We start from the raw sequence: 7,768 nt of genomic DNA on the forward strand, positions 1-7,768 counted from the left end.
AAACACCGCTTCTTGGACGGGTACAAGGACAGCACCTTAACTGAGATGGTGACTATAGTTATCAACAGCTATGTCCCATACATGCAAAAAAAGTAAGATCCCAGTTATTATGCAAATCATCTAAAGACTAAATTTAAGAATTCCCCATTATGCTTGTTTCTACGAGTTTACTTAAGTGACTTTTATTTTCCAGGTACACTGAGCTCAGTGTGAGGTGCTCATCGGGGTACAAGCAATACAGTAAGTCAGTGCCAGCCTTTCTAAACAATCGGCCGAAGGACATGGTCAAACATGTTCTTCAGAGAATGGACACTTCCTTGGGGGCAGAGGATATTAAAACTCTAGGGGGAGGAGTGTTCAATGTCCACAGTGAGACGAAGGATGGCGCTTCCTACATTGTCAACTTCGGAGCCAGTCCTGAGGTCTGTTTCCCGAGCGACCCTTCTGCCACCTCCGAAGACTACTCCCCGAGCAGCGGCCCTTCAATCGCCTCCAAAGTCTGATCCCCTAGTGGCAGACCTTCCGCTGCCTCCGAAATCTGGTCCCCGAGCGGCGGACCTTCCGACGCCTCCAAAATCTGTTTCCCAAGTGGTCCGTACTCCGCCACAGGTTTCTGTTTCCCGAGCGTCCCGCATACCGCGCCTGAGGTCTGTTTCCCGAGCGGCCCTCACGCCACCTCCGAAGACTACTCCCTGAGCGGCGGCCCTTCCATCTCCTCCAAAGTCTGGTCCCCTAGCAGCAGATCTTCCGCTGCTTCCGACGTCTGGTTCCCAAGTGGCCCTTCCGCCACCTCAGGTGTCTGTTTCCCGAGCGTCCCGCATACCGCGCCTGAGATCTGTTTCCCGAGCGGCCCTCACGCCACCTCCGAAGACTACTCCCCGAGCGGCGGCCCTTCCATCTCCTCCAAAGTCTGGTCCCCTAGCAGCAGATCTTCCGCTGCTTCCGACGTATGGTTCCCAAGTGGCCCTTCCGCCACCTAAGGTGTCTGTTTCCCGAGCGTCCCGCATACCGCGCCTGAGGTCTGTTTCCCGAGCGGCCCTCACGCCACCTCCGAAGACTACTCCCCGAGCGGCGAACCTTCAATCGCCTCCAAAGCGACTCGCCGGACTCTGTTCTTTGCCTTGCATGTTGTCCAGTTGGACCTTTGCATGAACTGCTAATAAAGTACGCCAGTTTCGGCGAACTCTTATCTCTGCTTGGTGTCGTGTGCTTGGGGTCTTCCACAAACCTTAACAATGTGAACGTAAGGTGCGGAATCAAATAACAGTGTGAACATGAGGATAAATACCAGCGTGCTCAATGTGGCAAATATCCTCTGGACAGTCTTAAGAACACTATTTTACTCATTTCTCTTAAAAAAAAGAGGTACATAAACCAAGCTGGTTTTAACTGTACCATGTGTTATCTTTTATGTAGCATTTGTACATATCAACATATTTGAATATCCAGCTTAGTAGCTTTTAGCATAAGTTATGGAATCTCGCTGCTAATTAACTTGGTAGAGCAATTAAAGTATCATTAAAAAATAATCTCTGACATTAATGCAGAAAATAAAAAAAATAGAAAAAGTGAGTGACACTGTAAACTGTACCTTGGCTGTACCTGTGCTAAGTTTGGCTCACCAACCGTGACTCTAAGTTGGAAGATTTCTGATCCATTCACAAAAGCACGGCCTCCAACAAAGGAAGCCAGCTTGTTTTCTTTCTGTGCCTTTTCTATGGTGGCCCAACGTCTATTTCTCCTTTCCCTGTCTTCTGCAGACAAGTCCTCTGCCAGAATTGTTATTCTTCAGGAAGGTCGAATTTTTGGCAGAACGCCAAACAGTGTTGCGGTAGATCCGAGAGGTGACTTGCGGGATGATGCCTCTGGGTTGGGTGTTGTTCGGCTTCCTGGGACCAAGGCGATGCACCGTGTCAATGACGTCTGGTATTTTATCTTTGGCCTCCGGAAGAAGAGCTTGGCACACATGGATGACTTCTTTCGCACGTCCCGTTTCTCCTTTTCATTTAAGCCATAGAGTTATAGATTCCAGTGGCGCGAGTAGCTTTCCAAATGAGATATCCGTTTCTCAGGCGTGTCAGAGATTGCTTCATGTTTTATGATCTGTGACTCAGTGTCTTCCACTCCATCCTTCATGGTTTGATCTCAGCACACACAGAGTCAAACGATTCTTTAATACCTGCAATCTGCCTAGGGTTTTCCTTAACGGCTTCCTTCACTTCTGCAATCACACTGGAGTTGTCACTTACCATCTTTTCCAAGGTGTTGGATCTGTTGTTTATCAGCAAGGAGAGAAACGAGAGCTGGGAGAGAATGGATTGGCTTCCTCGTTTTCAGTTCTTCTCTGTTTAATGGCAGGAGACATAGACGGTGTACTGGGAAGAGATCGAAAATCTTCCATCATTGTGTCCATCATAATGTCATCCTCCAGTCAATGTCAGAAATCATGAGTGTGACAGAGACCAAGTCAGGGGTCTCAAATGAGCTCAACCGACTGGTGGCCATTGAGGCCGCTGAGATTAACTCTATCCTCTCTGAGATCGCTCAGAAGCAAGTGCTGGAGCCCTAAGGCATTTGTGGGTGGACGTGTTCACAAAACCCACACTCTCCACGGCACTGTTACCGCCATGGGCACCACCGTGAGAGGATGCCTAGAAAAGATGATGGGCTGCTGCACAATATTCCAGTCTACAGCCATAGCCACCACTGACCCCTCAGCATAGGAGGAACCCCAAAGTGTTGAGGACGCTTCGATGATGTCTGACCTTGATGTCATCGATTCCGAGAGAGACCACCCATGCATGGAGCTGACGGATACCATGGTTGCTACCACTTTTGAGAAGACAGTGGCAGCCAGCTCATCATTTTGTTCCTCAAGCCATGGCAGCCATAGATCCAGGCGTGCAACACCTTGCTTGTCAGAACCTCAGACCTTGTTCTCACAAAGTGGTGGCCCAAGTCACTACACCACAAATGCGACACATAGGGCAATGTTTGCACAGTTTGTAGAAAAATACATTGGTTAAACATTGAGTTTTTCTTTCGTTTTCAGATGCACTAAAGGGATCTCTATGTGGTCTGTGCAATGGTGGGTTCTACAAAACAGATTCCAGGGGACATGGAAGCTGAGTCAGAGCCCATGCAGGCCTTACGCAGCCCCATCATTCCTTCAGTCATGTTTTGTCCAACCAGAGGCTGCATGTGACTCAACCACAACCAGCACCCTTGACAGCTTTCCTCCTACTAGGAGAGTCTCAGTCCTTAGCATTAATGCTTTGGACTCTGTAGACAAGGAGGAGGATATCAGTGAGGTAACTGAATGGCTGGTGGGGAATGTTCTGGAGCCAGAGGACGAGGGTGGAGAACAAAAAAAATCTGAGACTCACACCTCCAGCAGTGAGTTGAAAGCCATTGCAGAACAAATTTCAAATAAAATATTTGCCCTTGTTATGGGATACATTGATAACAATGCGTTCTAACTTTAACCATTCCCATGTGTTTGATCAATAACATTACTGGTTGCACCAGAGTCAACAACCATTTTCAGATTTACTCCCCCAACACAAAAGGGAAGTCTCTCAGTCATTTCCATTAATCACAAATGTAAAGTCATGTTTCCTTCTACACTGTTGACAATTTCTTTGTAGGCCTGCGATTTGTCAGGCACACTTTTGAGAAATGATCCTATTGTGTTTAGAAATAACGTCAGGACACAGCGCTGTCGCTCGACACAACCTCTGCGTTGCATTGTTTATTTAGACTGACACAGCGTCACAGGCAGACCCGATCAAACAACCCAGAGCCCGCAGGCATCACCAATCGATCCCAGCACAATAGAATAGCGCCAAATCAAATGCAGCACTGTCGATGTGTGCAGACATAACACCCGCCCCCCCGGCAGGATTTAACAAGAACAGAACTACTGGGCATCACACATCAATCAAGGCGCAATAGAATGATGCTATCATTAACTAATTGCAGCACTGGTGATCCAGTGTGCAGACATAACATCCCCACCCCTGGCAGGATTTCAAACATGAAAGGTTGAGAAAAAGTCCTCTAGGTGGCCAGGGCATAAACGTGTGCGAACAGCTCGCGAGGCGGCCTGAGGCTGGGCAGGCCGAGGTAGGGAGGGGGAAGGCAGGGGAAGCTGAGGTCCAGGAATGTCTGGGGCCCGTGTAGGAGCTGCATGAAGCCCCGGGGCGTCTTGCCATGCTGAGGGAATGGCTAAGGTTGTGTCACCAGCTGTGTGTGGCGGAGCTGACACCTTCCGCAGACGACTGGAGTGCCACCGAGTGCCATCGCTGAGGATGTAGGTGGCTGGGCCCAGCTGACGGGTGACTTGGAGAGGAGAGGGCCAGTATGAAGCAATTTTATTGTCCCTGTGGGGCCTGCGGACCCTGTCCCAGTCTGACGCATTGATGTCTGGCACCCTGGTTCGTTTTGACTAGTCAAACCGTTGCTTCATCTGTGTCTGCTGACGAGTGACTGAGGCTCTGACCCCAGAGGGGATGCCTGGGGTGTGGAGGGGCGGAGCCTGTCAAGGGGCATGCAAAGTTCCCGGCCCAACATGAGAGAGGCTGGGGAGACGCCTGTGGTTGGGTGCTGTGTGGCCCGATAGTGCAGCAGAGTGTGATGGATGGCCTGCGTGAAAGAGCACCCTTGGGCCATGTGTGCTCTGAGGCTGTTCTTCAGTGACTGGTGAAAACGTTCAATGCCGCCATTGGCCTGGGGGTGGTAATACGCAGTGCGTATATGACGGATGCCCTTGTTTTCGAGATCAGCAGGGAACTCAGCAGAGACCAGCTGAGGACCGTTGTCAGTGGTGATGGTCTTTGGGAGGCCCCAGCGAGAGAAGAGAGAGTTCAGGAAGTCGATGATGACCTGTGAGGTCACAGTGCCGGAAGTGGTGAGTTCAGGCCATTTTGAGTATAGATCGTAGGCGACCACCAGGAAGCGTTGGTGGTGGGGAACTCCATGGATCTCACCACAGATGTCCAACTGCAGGTGTTCCCAGGGCTGAGAGGGCCAGGCAAGAGGTTGCAGGGGTGGGGGAGCCTGGTGGCCAGTCTTGCCACGCACAAGGCAGGCAAAACAGTCCTTCACCAGAGCCTCAATATCTCTGTCTATCGCCGGCCACCACACCATGTCTCGGCAGCGCTGTTTCAGTTTCACAATGCCCAGGTGGTCTTCATGCGCCATATTCAAAACACGCGCACGGAGAGCACCTGGGACCACTGTGCAAAACCCTCGTGCCACGCAGGTGTCATTCCAGCAGGAGAGCTCCTGTCTGACTCGGGAGAACGCAGCCAGCTCCTCTGGGACCTTGTGAGGCTAGCCGTTCTGGATGTAGGTGCGGAGCTGGGAGAGGACAGGGTCCTGTTCGGAGGCTGCCCTCAGCTCCTGCAGAGAGACAGTGGCCTGAAGGGGTGTGTGTAGCATTTGGACAATGTCCTTTTCCACACAGTCAGTGTCCGTCTGTGTAGCTGAGGTGGAGACAGAGCGAGAGAACAGGTCGGTGACAACATTGTCTCTGCCTGGAGTGAGCTGCAGGCTGAAGTTGTACTGGCGGAGGCGGTCAGACCAGCGGTGCAGCCTCAGGGGTTTGTGGCCTGTGCCAGATGTGGACAGCAGCGCTGTCAGGGCCTGGTGATCTGCCCTGAGGGTGAAGGAGCGGCCATAGAGGTATAGGTGCCACCTTTCACCATCCCAGATGCAGGCTAACGCCTCACGCTCACCCACGGAGTACCGCTGCTCGGTCAGGTTGAGGGCACGGGAGGCGAAGGCGATGGGCTTCTCCACACCGTTCTGGGTTTGAGACAGCACAGCCCCTATCGCTGTGGCTGACGCGTCACAGGTCACAAAGGTGGAGCTGGAGATGTCGAAGTGAGCCAATGCTGGTGGTGAAGTCAGTTGAGTCTTGAGATCACGCACAGCGTCACTGCATGCCTTTGACCACACCCATGGCTCGTCCTTATGCAGCAGCTGGCGCAGGGGGGCTGTGGTCACAGAGTAGTGGGGAAGAAACCTCAGGTAGTAACTTGTCATACCCAGGAAGGAGGCGACCTGGGCGGTCGAGCTGGGCTCAGGGATGGCCTGAATGGCATCCACGTTGGATTGTAGTGGAGTTACACCGCTCGCTGACAGCCAGAACCCCACGAACTCGATGGCTGAACACATAGGACACATTTCTCAGCATTGAGAGTTAGCTTGTGCTTGGACAGGGCTGCGAAGACCATGTTGAGGCGCTTGTCGTGGATTTCACTGGTGGGCCCGTGTACCACTATATCGTCCAGATAAATGGTCACGCCCAGTATGCCAGCCAGCACGGAGACCATGATTTTCTGGAAGCAGCTAGGGACGGAACTGAGACCGAAAGGCATCCTGGTGTAGCGAAACACTCCTGCATGTGTCACAAAGGCTATGAGGTTTCGGCTATGCCAGCCAGCACGGAGACCATGATTTTCTGGAAGCAGCTAGGGGCGGAGCTGAGACCGAAAGAATCCTGGTGTAGCGAAACACTCCTGCATGTGTCGCAAAGGCTGTGAGGTTTCAGCTGCTGGGGTGGAGGGGCACCTGTAAGTACCCCTGTCTAAGGTCGAGCTTGGAGAACACCTCAGAGCCATAGAACTGAGCAGTGAGTTCTCCTGAGGTGGGCGGTGGATACTTATCAGGGACCAATGCCTTATTTACTGCACGTAGATCGACGCAGACACGCAGGCCCCCCGACTTCTTCTTAGCCACCACGAGGTTTGAGACCCAGGGTGATGCGTCCACCGGTCCAATGATGCCAACTTCCAGGAGTTGTTGCAGCTCGGCGGAGACCCCATCACGGAGAGCCAACAGGATGCGGCGCAGTGGTTGGATGACAGGTTTCACAGCAGGGTTGAGGAGAGGTTGATGGGCGAAGGCGGAGAGGCAGCCAAGCCCCACAAACAGTGATGGCCACTTCTGCTGCCAAGGCATGGCAACAGTCAGGATTGCTGCCCCCCTTGTGTCTAAGAGGGAGAACCCCAGAGCGGAGAACAGGTCCAGGCCTATCAGGTTGGCCCCACGGCGTGCCACATGAAAAACTGCCTTGGGCACCAACTTGGTTCCATAGCGGACAGTCACTTGGAGAGAGCCAAACAGATCGATTTTGGAGTCACCATACCCACAGAGGACAGCTGAGGGTGCTGACGGTGGCAGTGAACTGAAAAATTGACTGTAGCTATCAACATTCAGGAGAGACACACCTGCACCGGTGTCCAACAACAGGGGAATGCACACATCATTAATGTTGACTGTGCATGATTTGACTGTGCATGATTTGAGTGACACTGGCCCAGAGCTCACCTTGTGAATGATGGCGGTTGAAGACTGGGGGGTGTGGCCCTCTGACCCAGCCGGGGAAGATCGACAGACGTTGGCAAAGTGATTTTGCTTACCGCAGCTACGGCATGTCTGGCCACGGGCAGGACAGTTCTGAGCCCTTGAAACATGAGACCGAGATCCACAGTTACCACAGGACTGTAGAGGGCGGGGCCGAGAACACTGTCGTTGCAGTTGCAGGACGTCCTCAGTCGAGTCGGCGCCCGCCTCGCTCTGGCTGGGTTGCGTCCGGGGGGGCAGCCGTGAGTAGAGGGAGAACTCGTTGGCAGCTTGACTGGAGGTGGCCACTTGCTGTGTATTTAGCATAGCAACACACTCAGCTGCTCTCTCAACCTGTAGTGCGATGGTAATTGCTCTGGACAGCAGCAGATCGTCTGTTTTCAGCAGGAGAGTCTCA

The sequence above is a fragment of the Lampris incognitus genome, unplaced genomic scaffold (assembly GCF_029633865.1).
Source record: "Lampris incognitus isolate fLamInc1 unplaced genomic scaffold, fLamInc1.hap2 H_3, whole genome shotgun sequence".
In the NCBI taxonomy this organism is placed as follows: Eukaryota; Metazoa; Chordata; class Actinopteri; order Lampriformes; family Lampridae; genus Lampris; species Lampris incognitus.